A 7,145-nucleotide genomic window follows, 5' to 3' on the forward strand; every position below is an offset into this window, starting at 1 on the left:
CGGGTGTCATTTAGAAACACTGTAGTCATGATTTTCCTGCCTTTTTTCAGGTTGCTAATAAATGGTCTCCTCACGTCGTCGGCACCACAAGACCCCACGGATAGCCCTGAAGGCCTCTTTCCCAGTGTGGCAGGTATAACTTGTCAACTCATCCAACAGCCCTTTCTCCCAACTTTTTATTCCTTGCTCTCTTTCAATGATAGAGGCTAAGAAAGCCAGAAACCCAATTTGTCATCAGCTTTCCTTCTAGCTGGTGGTGGCTAGTGAGAAATAAAGGAACACCTACAAGGAGGAAGGAATATAGGGAAATAGTTCGCTTTAAAAAATAAAAATAAACAAAAAAACAAGGTCAACCTAAGATGTGCTCTCTTAATACTGATGACCCCATTACTTCTACCTTGGAATTTGATTGTGATGCCTGGAGCTTTAGCAGCCATCCTGTGACCCTGAAGTGACAAGCATGAAGGCAGAGGGAACTGACCAAGATGGAAGAACTTCTGAACTAGCCTATTGTAGGTTCACAACCCTCTCCGGACTTTCTAGCATAATCTGAAAACAGCCCCCGTATGCTGAAGAAAGAGGCAGGTCACTCCATGTTGGTAGGTGGCCATTTTAATAACAGTGAAGGGAATTTACATACAAAGCCCTAACTGGGCTCAGTCACATAGCCCCTGCAGGTGTTCTCAACACCACATCACCATCTCAAAGGCAATGTCCTTGGAGCTAACTCTGTGAGCTGGAATGGAAAGCAGAACCCACATTCCAAGCGGGGGGTGGGGAGGAGCCTCCAAGCGCCCAGCTCCAGCTCACAGGTCCATCAGCAGTCACATCTTTTTTTTACCATGTTCCCTTATACTTGTTATGTTTACCTTCAGCGTTCTTGTCAGAAATAACTGTTTCTGCACTATTAGCTGTTTTTTTCTGTGATTGGCAGTCAAAAGTAACTTGAGTGATACACTTAGTTAGAGTAGGACCATTGAGCAACTTTCAAGGTAGAGTTGATCAACCAGACACAATTCTAACCAAAGTGAACTCCAACCCTCATTTTTCTCTATCCACAAAGCTATCGTGAAAGACTTTATTTCAAATTCCTTCCTCAAGTAAAGATACACAGAGACTGTGATATTTCCCCTCCTTTGATAGTTCTGTAGGTTTACCCCATAAGCATTGCTCTTGGCCTGAAAACAATATAGATAATAAACATGTTGTGCTCAGATCCATTTTCTGTGAGATTTGATCTGGATTAACATTAAGCCTCTGAAGACCTTGCTCTCTGGCAGCTTCATCCTTACCCTTTTTCGTAATTCGTTTTTGAAGCGGGTAGGTACTTTTCCCCTCTGAACACATAAAAACGGAAAACCCAACAAAACAGACAATAAGTTCTACTGCTCCTCCAAAGTCTTCCATGGCTCTGTATCTTGAAAAGTCTTCAGAGGCTCTCTCCAGTCAACAGAATAGTCACAGTATCCTCTGGCATTAGTTAGAATATCAGCTGGGTTTCCGTGTCAAGGACTCATAATAATAGTGGCCTCAATAAGAAAGGGATTACTTCTAGCCTAATGGTCCAGCTGCTGGCAGAATGCATTGGCAGGGTAGTTCCAGAGTGTGAGCCGCCCAGTTTCCTTCCATCTTCTTTCTCTAACGTACCTGGTTGGTTGGCTTGTTCTCTCATTCCAAGATGGTACCCACCACATCCACATTCAGGGCAGCAAGATGGAAAAAGGAAAATGGAAGATGTCCTTCCCCTCAAAGGGCATGACCCAGGAATTGGCACTCCGCGTTTACAGTCATTTCTAACTGACCACAGCTTAGTTGCATGGCCACACCTGCATGTAAAAAGGCTATTCTGGGAAGCCATGTGCCCCGCCAAATAGCAGGGCTTCTATCACTGCAGACAAAGGGAGGAGAGATTGTGAGGGATAATCTACAGTCTCCATCAGACGTCCCCCCCAAGAGAAATCTGATTTCCTGGACTAAAGTCCTGGTAACAAGCAAAAATGTAATAATCAAAATGAAATCAAGCCACAGGCTGAAGCTGGCTCTTGGGCAAGACAGAGATCACTCACTTTAATCAGAGAGGCCCAATATTTTCTAAGAATTTTCTCTAGAATAGCAGTTCTCGAGTATGGCCGGGACCAGCAATGTAAGTGTCACCTAGGAATTGTTAGAAATGCAAATTCTTGGGGCCTGCTTGACTGACTGAATCAGGAACTCTAGAGGTGGGGCTCAGTCATCTGCTCTTAATGAGCTCTGCAAAAGATTCTAAGACATATTCCAGTTTGAGAACCAGCACACTATAAAGTATAGCACTTCCTGGGTTCATAGCAAGCATTTATAATTCCTACAATAAGACTCCTGGTACCTGAAGAGTTCTTGGACACAGATAAGTAATAAACGATTCAGTTAAGGAAAAGTTCTGAGTAAAATGGATTCCAAATAAAACATGTATCTTTACATTGGGGAGTCTTTAATTCTTCCTAAGAAATACTCTATTAGAGAGGCGCCTGGGTGACTCAGTTGGTTAAGCGTCCAACTTCGACTCAAGTCATGATCTCCCGGTCTGTGAGTTCAAGCCCTGCGTCGGGCTCTGTGCTGACAACTCGGAGCCTGGAGCCTGCTTCGGATTCTGTGTCTCCTCTCTCTCTCTCTCTGCCCTTCCCCTGCTCATGCTCTGTCTCTCTCTGTCTCTCAAAAATAAAATAAAACATTAAAAATTTTTTAAAAGAAAGAAATACCCTATTAGATATGTATGTAACCTTTTCAAAAACAACCGTTATGCAGGAGTGGATTTAAAATCAAGAAAAGGGCAAATCTTCCTCTTACTATATCGTCGTCATAAAGACACGGATCAGCTCTCTTTCTGATGCAGTCAGCATCATGGAAAGGACATCCAGCAAGGCATCTCACCCCAAAGGAAGGAGTGCTGAGGGGTCCACTAGGTGGAGGAGGAGGGGGTCTCTGGGGGCATCCCTCCACACAGTGCTTTCCTGGTCTAGCTCATGAACAATTACTTATATACGCAGTCTCCTTTCTCATTTGGTTTTATTACCTATAAGAGGTACAACATTGTCTTTATAGTCATTTACAGCAGGTTCCACTCAAACATTTGCAGGTGAATCACCTGGGGATCTTGATAAAATGCAGATTCTAATTCAGTAGGCCTGGGCCCAGGTAGCAAGGATTTGTAGAATAACAGGATAAACAATGGAGACGCTGTTTTAGAAAGCCTCCCAAATGTAGCTGACGTCGGCTGAAGTGGGGACTATTCAAATTAAATCTTCAACACCTGGCAGGTTAAAAAAAAGAATAGAAAAGATGCTTATTTGCCGGGAGCAGTGCACAAGGAGAGGAAAAAAGGAAGGGGGTACAGGATGCTCATTCCCCCGATTGTTGTTCTACCCTCGCTTCCAGGACAGAACATCCTCACAGTGGGCAGAGCTGTTTTACCCTGGGAATCATTATAGTTGATGACAGGCATTCTGTGATGCATGCATTCAGTTAATAAATGCCTACTGAACCATGATTATGTGCGAAGGGGGTCAACTCGAGTCTCAGAGCATCACCTGAGAAACGAAAAGGGCACCAGTATGGTCCCACACTCCGGCTAGGCTTTAGCTTCTTAGAATGCTCCCCACCACACCTTCTGTCCCTCAGAGCCCTGGCCTATTTCCAGAAAATCACCCTAGAAATAGGCTCTTACTTCTCATTGGGCTGTTTAGTAGCTTTGCCTGACAAGGGCTTGCTTATATGTGGTTCATTTGCTTTACGCCACAGGAGAAAATGTTCTCCGGTTGGGGAGGTGTTTTGTCCAAGGGGGCCCTCGTGGCATCTGCGTCCTCTGCTTATTTAGAGCTAGGGTTCAGCATTCCCTCCTTCAACGCAAAATCATTCTTTTAGCCCAGTGTTAATGACAGCCCTCAGTGTCTTAACCGAAAGATTAAATGTGCTTCTTCCTTTACTATTCTTTAAAACAAGATGAACTTCTGGAAATTCCCCCATGCACATGCTGACCCTAGCTCTCCTTTCCTCATCTCCCACAAAAGAACATTAGGAAAACTCTAAGAACCCTTCTACTCAAGAGAAATCAAGAGACCATAAAGGCCCTGGGTGACCTGAACCTATGTTTCCAAGTCAAAAATCAAGAATCTGCCTAGAAAATGCAGGAGTACTTAGGGGGACAAAGGAACAGAAAATTTAGCCATAGGCTTGTCCTAAAACGTTTCAAATACATATTCATCTTACAATTGGTAACTGGAAGTGTTCTAGAGAGGACATAGGAGGGGGTAAAAGGGATACAGGAAAGGGACACAGAGAAAAGACAGTGATTATTTGCTTCATAACTGTATCACTCAGGATAAGCTAGATCAGTTTTTGAGGCCTATTTTTCGTTTATCACCCTCCAAAGAAGTCTTTCTTTTTGGACATTTTTTTATTAATGCCCCCCATGAAATTTCTGTACCACAGATATGCTGTTTCTTATATATACTATAATAATATATATTAATGTGTATAATATATAAATATATACGATATAAATATAATAATTATATATTATATATAACATACGTTATATATATACGATATATATGTTCTATATATATATCATATATATATTCACCCACCCCAGGAACCAAGTTGCATCCCTTGTATGTGATATCCTCCCTCCCCCTTAAGAATGTATGGGTTAGATGCTACTCGGTAACAATCCCAAATCTTAGTAGATGGTTACAGCAAAGCTGTGTCTCACTCACATTCCCTATATATCACGTGTCAGATGACAGGGAGATGTTGCTCCCCAAATCTCTTATCCCCAGGATCCAGGCTGACAAAGCAACTACCAATTTCAGTGTTGGCAGATACCAATGGCAGAGCGTTCAGGAGGGTCTCACACCTGTAATTAAATGCTGTGACTCACAAGACGCATGTCACTTCTCATCTCGGGTCATTGGCTGGAAATACGCCCTATGGTCCCCCCAACCACAAGGAGACCAGAAAGTTTGATTCTATTATATGCCTAAAGATAGAGAACAGGAGGAAATGGCAGGCAAAAGCCATCAAAAGCTCTCAAAACAACCCTGCATTTGGACAGCCCTGCTATGAAAGAGTGCACGTTGCTAAATATGTACAGAAAGACTCTCGGGACCATAGGATGTGAATTTTCCTTGTCCGAGGCTCACCTGAGTTTTTGCCAGAATTAATCAACATAGATGCCTCCCGGTCTCTAACACCCTATCCGATGTCCAGTCCATTCATATCCCAAGTACACTGTAGCCACACATACCTCATTCCCGTCTTCTCTCACAACCATTTCCACTTCAATTCTCCATCTAGAGATCAAAAGTCAACAAAAGGAAGTTAGAAGCCTACAAAGTCTGTCTGTCAGAGAAACTCTTTACACTGCAAAATATTTCAACTGCCAGTACCTTCTGGGGAAGCTGGTGAACTGGACACAAATAGTTCAACACATAAGCAAGGGTCATCATCAAGGGGAGGCTTGAGGTAAGTGCTCAAGAAATACCTGATAAATCAATGAATGAAAAGCATAATGCCCTAAATAATACATTTTCCAAAGCCCCAAATAATACATTTTCCCTCTCGTTGTTGTTTTCCTTATCTTGATGTGGACCGTGGTACTCTCCTTCCTCCCGTGCTATGTTCCAGGCTTAGCTTAACAACAAACTCTGTTTCCATGCGGTCCTATCGTTGGCTTGACAACTAGGTTTGGAGTATCCGTGTTTATTGTTCGGCGTCCTCTTTCCTTCCTCTCTGTTTGCAGGCAAGGCCTTGTAACTGGCCCCTTCTCTAGATTGCCCCATTCTCTGTTTGATCTGTGACGTTCTGGGTCTCGTGTTAGCCCTCCCCGAATTCTCCAGAAGAAAGGATCTGATGACATAAACGCCTTGACAGTGAAACAGTGACATTAATAAACAGAAAGTAATCGGATACGACTGCAAAATGCCAGAAACGTGTATACGCAAGAGCTGTGCAGGTCCAGCCAAGAATTGTTATGGGTTTGCTGTTTCTCATTTTAAAGTACACTAATGGAACAGGTGGTTAGCGGTCAGTATTAGTCCCCTTTCACATATAGTTATGTGAACAGGCACTCCTGATGCTGGGGTTTCACTGCTCTCAAAAACTATGAAATATGAACAAAAACAAATCAGCCAGTTGGTCCATATTTTGGCAGTTCAAGTGTCCAAGTGAAGGTGTGTGACTTTCAAACCAAAATATTTCCTTAACAATATGAAAATGTTAGTGAAGCACCTCCTGGGACAGAGTTAGGGGCCAGAGTGAGGACATGAGAATAAGAGCTTGTCTTTCTGTTCTACAGTGGGGATAGAGTGAATAAAAAAAATACCATTGAGGGAAGGGAGAGGAGGAAGATGCCCCCAGACCAGCAGAAAAGTTTTGAGTCAGATATTCTAGAACCAAGCCTCAGAAAGGGCAACTGAGACTTGCTCTGAACCATTTCTACCTCTCTTCATCTGATATTCTTGACAAACAACAGATTGGAGAGGAAGAGTGCAAAAGGCAAAGAAAGGACAGGATCTTACTTTGCCCTTTCAGGGCAGGCTGCCTATTTGCCAAACAACACGTATTTCCTGAGCATGATAGGAGGCAGGCACTGCCCTAGGCACTAGGGATTACACACACTGGGGCACAGCACAGACACAGCCCCTGATCTCATGGAAGTAACGTTTGCATGGAGAGGAAGCGACCAGGAAGAAGTAAACAAACAAATCAGTGAGGCAATTCTGTGTGATGGTGAATGTTAGAAAGAAAACAGAATCAGGTAATTTTCTTTTTAACAATATGAGAGTAGTCTGTTACTTTAAGCAAAGTGGTCAGGTAAGATTCTTCTAAGGTAATGTCATTTGAACTGAGACATAAATGATGAGAAAGGAACGATAAGTACAAAGCCCTGGGGGCCGTAACGAGTTTGGCACATTCAAGGAACAGAAAGAAGGCCGTGTGCCTGGAAAAGCAGGGACGGTTGTGACAGGAGATGAAGCTGAAGTCTTAAGTTGACTCTAAAGTTTTTTCTTATTGTTTATTTATCGTTGAGAGAGAGAGTGCCGGGGAGGGGCAAAGAGAGAGGGAGACACAGAATCCAAAGCAGGCTCCAGGCTCCGAGCTGTCAGCAC

The sequence above is a fragment of the Acinonyx jubatus genome, chromosome C2 (genome assembly GCF_027475565.1).
Source record: "Acinonyx jubatus isolate Ajub_Pintada_27869175 chromosome C2, VMU_Ajub_asm_v1.0, whole genome shotgun sequence".
NCBI lineage: Eukaryota > Metazoa > Chordata > Mammalia > Carnivora > Felidae > Acinonyx > Acinonyx jubatus.